This window comes from Amblyomma mixtum, chromosome 3 (assembly GCF_055824585.1).
Source record: "Amblyomma mixtum isolate Tamu chromosome 3, ASM5582458v1, whole genome shotgun sequence".
Taxonomy (NCBI): domain Eukaryota; kingdom Metazoa; phylum Arthropoda; class Arachnida; order Ixodida; family Ixodidae; genus Amblyomma; species Amblyomma mixtum.
In genome coordinates this window covers 387,411,287-387,418,587 of record NC_143014.1, presented here as the reverse complement: position 1 = coordinate 387,418,587, position 7,301 = coordinate 387,411,287, and the positions used below count along the sequence as shown (strand labels likewise).

The window sequence follows — 7,301 nt, the reverse complement described above, 5'->3', positions numbered from 1 at the left end:
AGCCTGCATATACGTCGGTACATAACAGAAGCATTAGCTGGTTTTGGTTGTTGGCAGGCTGGTTATACCGAGAGAGGTCAGAAATATTTGTATAAAAGATGGCAGAAGGAAACATTGTGTTCCGATTTTACTTTGCTGAAGCGACGTTACGCTTCAGTCCGCACATGCTCTTCTCCACCAACAGACGAGAACCACATAGGATAAAAAATTGGCTGTGGTTTAGCTGTGGTTAAACCTGGGGTGACGCGGGAGCTTCGCCGAGCCGTCCACTTATACAGCTGCGACACTTCTCCCCTTCTCCACTCACCCCCCCCCCCCCCCCCTCGACACGGCGCATGCGCACAGCTGTTGCAGCTTGGTTCCGCCGGCGGCAGCAGCTGCTCCGCACCATGTGACCAACCGGCTCAAGGCCACGGAGCTCAAGGGGTGCCACGCTGAAGGCTCGGAAGAGCTGGCGTAGTGCAGCTCTCGCTACAAAAGAGGATGGGAATCGAAATGAAGCACTAAAACATGCCATGCAAAGCGGGTGCCATTCCCCAGTGCCATAAGCAGAGCAGAGTAATCGCTCGTGATGACGAGCTCGACGTGAGGTACACGGCCCAAACAGCCGTGTCAAACAGTGCCTTCGAACGAGATAAACAGTGTATACCAGCGCTCTGAGACAGACTAGAGACGTGTCTGCTCGTCGTTATAGCTTTCATCTCGTTGCGCTCGTACTGACTCACCGCGTTCATCAACATGAACATGTTGTCGTGCTGCCCGCTGGCGGCGCTGCAGTCTGTGGCCGTTATATCACAGGTTGTTAATCAACCATGACCAATGAAATACTTTTTCTCCCAGGAAGCTGAGAAGCCGTCTTCTCCGTCACCCTTCGTATTATTTCAGGGACGAATGCTCATCGCGGTCTCATCCTAATGCCTATAGCTGTCAGCCTTCCTCTAGTTCAGCTGTGACTCCAGGCCCTTTAGTGTGTAATGAGGAGGTAAGATGCACATCTCACCAATTCTTCAGATTTAGAACCATATAGCTGCGCAATAGATATACAAGCACTCTGAAAACGTACAGCCTTTGTCAGAAGTTTAGAGCCCATGGGGATTGCTTCTGGGCTGCATTGCTTTGCTCGTAATGCGACCTCAGCTTCCCAAATCTCCTGAAGGTAAGAAGATTTTTGGTCCTGCTCCCTCCAATGCGTAGGACTTCCACGAGTGCTACACGAGCGCCACAGTGGTGCTTAGAAGCAAAGCCCGTGGGCTCTAAACTTTTGACAAAGGCAGTACTAGATTAAGCGCTCCTCAAAGTGATCACCAAAATTTTCGGTCTTTATGCAGTTCAGCAGCTCCACAGAACACTAATTCTGTGGATACTTGTCTCCTTGGCGAAGAATGCACAACACGTACGCACTACGCGACACTACTACGCACTACAGTACACTAGCTCTCACACTCGTGTATCACGTCAACGCATGCGCTCAGCTCGCGACGTACAGACTGAATCATCCAGATGTGCAGAAACAGGAACGACTTGTCATTGGCAGTCCTAAGTTTATGCGACACTTGAAGCATCAGCAACGGATTCAGTGTCGCAGTAACCGCACATCAGGAAAAATCCTATGCGCTTCCATCTTATCCATCGGCTTAACTCACTTCCTTCAACGCGTTACCGTCTGAGAAAGATAATGTGTCTAGAGGAGCCCAAGATATGAACCAGAATTCAAGACCGTCGAGTGACGATTACACGAAGGGCGCACACTGAAACGACTGCGCGAAATACAATCAGAAATAAAAAGCGCGTAAAAACTTTAGTTGCACTCGCTGTCCGCATTCAGGCTAATCACACACAAAATTCGAGAAAACACTATGTCAAGCCACGAAGCACAGTGATATGACGTCACAGAAATGAGGTGAGAAAGTTTATCGCGCATGGAAAGCATGAGGTGCCGTCGCGACCACCATAGTCTTCTGCGCAGGTTGAAGCCATCGCATACAGCAAGCTCCGCGGAACTAGAATCTTGTATTACTTATTACTCAAAATTTCTCATAGTATCCTGTATACGTCTTATTCAAGATATTGAACGAAATCTTGTAAGGGGTTTTATATAGGAACAAAGGGTCTTGCTCCAGAAGACCTCATATCAGTTCGGCCTGAATCCCTGCGGTGGTTGAGGCGACATGGGCCGCATTTTCGCCAGGTGTCGCCGATGCAGGTTCAACGGGCGGGTGGACCATGCGGGCGAGGGTTGTAGGGTCGGAGGGCGCCGTGAGAGACGGTGGCGCCCCACCGCTACCTCCGGCAGCCGCCGATGTGGCTTTATCACCTGTCGGCGGCTGCGGCAACGGCTGGTCTGGCTCCGAGAGGTTGTTCATGCCTCGCAGCCGTAGGAAGCGCAGGTACACGTAGCGCTCGTCGGGGTCCTTGGGGCCCCAATCGTGCGAAGGCAAGAGCGCCTTCTGCAGCACCTGTGTAGGCGAAGGTGTAAGCAAAGAATTTTAGACGCCATCAGTTAAGTTGCCGGGCTGTTGCGCCGGGGTCTGTCGGGCAGCACACAACCAGAAGGCGTTACGTCGGTTATCCTTGGTTTTGATTTCATTGTTTTGTCAGGGCCCCTCGAACAGCCCCTAACCAGGCGCCGTTCGTGAGGATTTGTGTTGAAACACACGCGGTAAACTGCAGGAACGACTGTTGGCCTACTGCGAGGAGCAAAAGCAGGCGTTCATGCCGGAAAGCGAGGCCTACACGCGGACCCCTGGGGTTCGGAGAAGGGAGTGAAATGTAGGGTTCGACAGGAAGCCCAGTGAGGAGAAGCAGCCGTCCCAGAGAGGGGCGGCGAATGATGGGAGAGGGGCTAGAGCAGTGCACGTGTTCGCTTTTCTGCTGTTTTCGCTGTTTTTTTTTTTGCTTTTGTGTCTGTGTGCCACAGCTGCAACAGCGCAAACTTCGTAGGCTTCGACTACGCGCAGAAATCGCGCGATACTTGCGGCTAACGGCCTCGCGGGCGCCCCAGTGCCATTGGTTATTTCGTTTTTGAAGAAACACGTCCAACTGGGTGTTGCAAGCTCGTCTCCGATTTACGAAACAAATTGTAGACAGAATGCTGCGATAAGTGATTTAAAGGGACTATGAAACAAATTAATTGAGATTACGTAAAGATAATCAATCCATCACTCGTCACCCCAGCGAAAGAATTTTCTAGCTAGCATGAATAACAACGAAGTTATAGACGATTAAAAATCATGCTCCTCCTCTCCCCCCTCAACTCATACGCGCGGAGCACCAAGAAAAAATAAAGAAAACAGCTCCGGGACTGGGCTCCGCCCATGAATACGTCATTCGCTGACGTTCGGTTTACGGCTTCCGGTTGTCGCACTCCCGAGGAGCAGCGTGCGTCGGCAGCGTCTCTCCGGTCTCGGCGCTTTCTTTGCTCCCGAACTCCCGGCAGAAAGAGGCGGCAGAGGTAAATTGGAAACATATGCGTGAAGGCAATGCCCTGGCCCGCGCTTGCCCGAGGGGGTCGCGCGGCGCCTCGAGCAGACGATTTTCACCGCTACCGGAAGTGTGCCCGTGACGTCGTAGCTGCCGCGGCTCGAGCGAATGACAGCGTGTGGTGGCCTACCGACGTCATGGGACTAGTGACGTCTGTTTTCCCGGTTTTGGTTTCAAAATCGCTCCCTACGAAGACACCAATCGGCCCGCGAATTTTAAAGAACGCGATTTTTAAAAAGCCATAATAAATTGCCGGCTCAGTTCCGAAGACTCATACTTGGTGTCAGTGCTTCTGAGCATAATTTCTAACATTTACAAGCGTCTTTTAATTCTTTTCATGGTCCCTTTAAGGGGCGGCATTTACGGCGCCAAGCGCGAGACGGGATATACTCGAGGAAGCTCGGAGAAAATCTACATGGGGGACATCGGAGCGAGAAACTTCGCTTAGGTGAACTTGAACAGAAAAAAAAATCTTGATTTCGCACAAAAAGTGAAAAGGGAGGGTGGAGAAAAAGATGTTTGAACACAGCTTGCATATTTCACGTTTCAAGATTACACAAAAACCTATAAAGAGTTAAACGCTGCATGAAAGACTACAAGCTTCAAAGTTGCGAACTAACAAAGGTACAAGGTAAAGGACAGTAATTGTTTACAGAAAAAAAAGTAATATAAAAACATGAAGATCGGACAAATATACGTGGAAGAGAGTCATACAGACGCAGCGCACTAGTCTAAAGCGAAAACACTAATAATTACAATGAAGCGAAAACATCCACAATGATTATTTCTATTGGCATCACAAATGTTCACTGTGACATAAGCATATCTGAAAAATGCGGTTGTTTTCAAGCCTTTCCACATTCATGCTTTCCCAGTGGAAGCGGCTAAGGATTCCTGGTAACGTGTGCGCTATTCTTTGTTGGAAATAGTATGTACGCGAAAAAAAAAAATGTTCTAGGGTACCCGATGACAAAAGGGGTAGACGCTGTGTATGTTCTCTAAGTTTGCCTGTATTAGAAATGTGTCAAGTTTCCCCATAATTGCTCGCTTGTAGCACCTATTTAACTTGTAGCTATATACATCAGTAGCTTTTAATATATTGTTTTTGAGGAAAAGTGGTTGAGTGTGTTAGTAAGAAATATTCTCAATTGCTCATATTGCTTTCTCCTGCAATAGAATTAAGCTCTGTATATTATTTAATGTAGTGTTCCCCCAAATCAGTGAGCAATAATTAAGCTGCGAATGAATTAAAAAATTGCAAAGAAGTTTTTTTTTTAACACCAGTTGGAAACAAGTGACGGCACCTATTTGAAATACCAACAGCTTTTTGCACTTTTGCGCAAAGAATCTTGACATGTTTGTTCCAAGTCATGTCATCTGAGAAGGTCACCCATGTGTTTTCACACTTTTATCGCAAGATGTACTAAATGGTCCTAATCTTATAGCATCTGTCATTTTGCCGAAAGTCCCTCGAGCTCTCAAAAGAACGCATTTTGTTTTTGCTTCGTTGATTAACAGGTTGTTTCTTTGCGACCATTCTTGACGCGTATTGCAAACGGAGCTTGCTTCGCGAAGAATACATGATAAAACTTAACGGGAGAGCCAGCGCTTGTGACATAAAGAGATGTAAGTGCCACTGTGGCCTAGAGTAACTGTTCGACCCGTGATAATGTAATCAAGTGTACATAGTGTCCGAAGTTGTTTAGTTCTTTCCTGCGACATGTCGCCGGATCACCGAACCATCAGGAAACTTTATCACCGACATCGATCGTAAAGAACCTATCCCTCTCTCACCTGAAATTAACTGCAGCGTCCTTCATGTATTGAACTAGCAAGTACGTCTTAAGGTGAAAATCGTTATTATGGCGAGAGTCTGAACGCTCCGTTCTCCGTCGCGTGTTCCCTGTAAACTGCAGTATGAACGAACCTTCCATTTGAGTTGTTTTGAGCATGCCAGCCACAAACTTTCACCGATAAGTAATACATTAAAAAGGAAAGAAGACGAAAAGCAGTAAGAACAAAACGGCATCCTCCTGACTGATTCATTTTTTTTCGTGTCCTCTCTGACAATATGAATTCACAATTATCATAAAGCAAAACTAGCGCAGGAAGAAGCATTGTTGGCCTTTAGGTTTGGTGCTGCCGAAATTTGTGACAAATGTACGCAAAAGAAGCAATATATTCGCAAATAAAAAGTGTTTATAACCGTAAGACATCTACACACAATGCCGCCCCACCCAGACGTAATAGCTCGTTCTTCCTCGCTCACCACTGGGCAGGCGGCTGCGTTTAGGGCAGAATGTACGCCTAGCCAGGGCGTCGTGTGGAGAGGTACTGATCAGGGTACAGTCGTAACATCGCAACTCTTTTCTGCCGCTATCTGTCTCGTCACTACGCCGTCATCCCTGTGAGCTGTGCTTCCTCCTTACATCCATGGGATACTCAAGCAGTGGATCATGCAAACTGCAGCATCGGTACAACGAAAGGAGCGCGTCCTTAACCACTCACGCGTCCGCAGGTGTGCCAGTGGTAGAGGGCGAACACTGCGATGATCTTCATGGCGATGAGCACCGAGCAGATGCCGACCACGTTCACCCACGTGGGAAACGTGTAGTCCCCCAGCGTGAGTGGCTCGCCGTACATGCACACGTCCGCCACCACAATCCACTGCGAGGATCGCAGTTTTTGAGACCATTTTTGTCAAGCGTGAGAACGAAGGAAGGAAAGAAGCAAGGTAGACAGGAAAGAAGGAAAGGTAGCGAAGGAAAAGAACGAAAAGAACGAGAGAAAGGGAACGCAAAAAGGAAAAGAAGGGAAAAGGAAGAAAAAGGAAAGAAGCAGAAATAAAGAAGAAAAAAGAGAAAGAGAGCAAGAAAGTCACAAGCTGGATTCGCTGCCTGTAAATTCGGGTTAAATTCGTGGTTCAAACGTTCTGTATATATCAGCAGACGCTTGATGTCTGTCACTACCTTCTTCGTTTGTGCGTCCCCTCCCTGTAGCATCACTGAGGTTTCCACACCTCACTGGCCCTCGTGACTAACCAAAGCACGTTGGCTGTGATTGCAGACACAGCAACTTTACGGGCATCCTCCCGAGAGGGACCAAGATCTCTTTGGGGCTGCCAATAAGGCTAGCTTGTGATAAAGGAGGCCTTCTTCTCCCATATCCGCCCCCCCCCCCCCCCCCGTTTTCTTTCAGCTGTTCCAAATAGCTCCATAAGAAGCAAGGATGCGCTCATCTTGTTTTGCAAGCCCGATGAGCTTGTGCCCTAACATGCTTGAAGCTCAGAGTTGGCGACAGCGGAGAGGTTACAAGACGCCGACTCGCCGTGAGACAGACGGGGCAGCATACGGCCCAGCAGATCTTCAGCGCCAGGCTGGGAGGGTGACCGGACATGAACTCAATGTCGGCGCAGAACCGCTTCAGCCCTGCGGGAAATCGACATAGAGTGATGCACAGGGATTGTCGCAACCAGTGCTGACAAAAACGACAACGATTAGGACGAGATAGTGCTTGTCATGTTCACTTTTGAGGTCCCTGTCTCTGCAGTCGGACAAAACTCGAGAACCAAGTGGCTTTTTCTTGTCAAAAGACCCCCTTCCAACAAATGGCGCAGGCCGATTCTCATGAACCTGCTAGCGCGACAATGCAAGGATTGGTCGACGAAAGGGGATAGTCACCTCCTTCAATGGTGGGGGTAGTGCCCTCCCTTCATTGTAACACTGGGAGGCTCATGCGAATCGGCCGACGCCATTGGCTGGAAAGGGGTCCTTTGACAAGAAAAAGCCGGTTTGTTCTTGAGTTGTATCCGTCTACAGCAT

General features: G+C 48.6%; 1 pseudogene; it reads right to left on the bottom strand.

The window, feature by feature from the left end:
• Positions 1 to 2,126: 2,126 nt before the first annotated feature.
• LOC149357118 (sodium- and chloride-dependent glycine transporter 1-like) overlaps positions 2,127 to 7,301 on the bottom strand; it is a 65,431-nt pseudogene continuing 60,256 nt past the window's right edge.